The sequence below is a fragment of the Etheostoma spectabile genome, chromosome 13 (genome assembly GCF_008692095.1).
Source record: "Etheostoma spectabile isolate EspeVRDwgs_2016 chromosome 13, UIUC_Espe_1.0, whole genome shotgun sequence".
NCBI classification, from domain to species: Eukaryota; Metazoa; Chordata; class Actinopteri; order Perciformes; family Percidae; genus Etheostoma; species Etheostoma spectabile.
In genome coordinates this window covers 7,516,450-7,516,817 of record NC_045745.1, presented here as the reverse complement: position 1 = coordinate 7,516,817, position 368 = coordinate 7,516,450, and positions in this window count along the sequence as shown.

Genomic DNA, 368 nt, shown 5'->3' with positions numbered 1-368 from the left:
AAGACTAAGACCAAGGCAGGGCGAGACCGAGTTAAGTCTAAGACAACAGCAGAGCGAGACCGAGTCAAGACTAAGACAAAGGCAGGGCAAGACAGAGTCAAGACTAAGACCAAGGCAGGACAAGACCAAGTCAAGACTTAGACCAAGGCAGCGCGAGACCGAGTCAAGACTAAGACCAAGGCAGGGCGTGACCGAGTCAAGACTAAGACCAAGGCAGGGCGAGAAGGGGTCAAGATTAAGATCAAGGCATGGCCAGATTGATTCAAGACTAAGGCTGTGTCTCAAATCGCGCACTTCCCTTAGTGCACTTACAGAAGTACACTTCGTGCACTACGTACTGTCTTGCATAGTGCGTAAATTTTGACAGA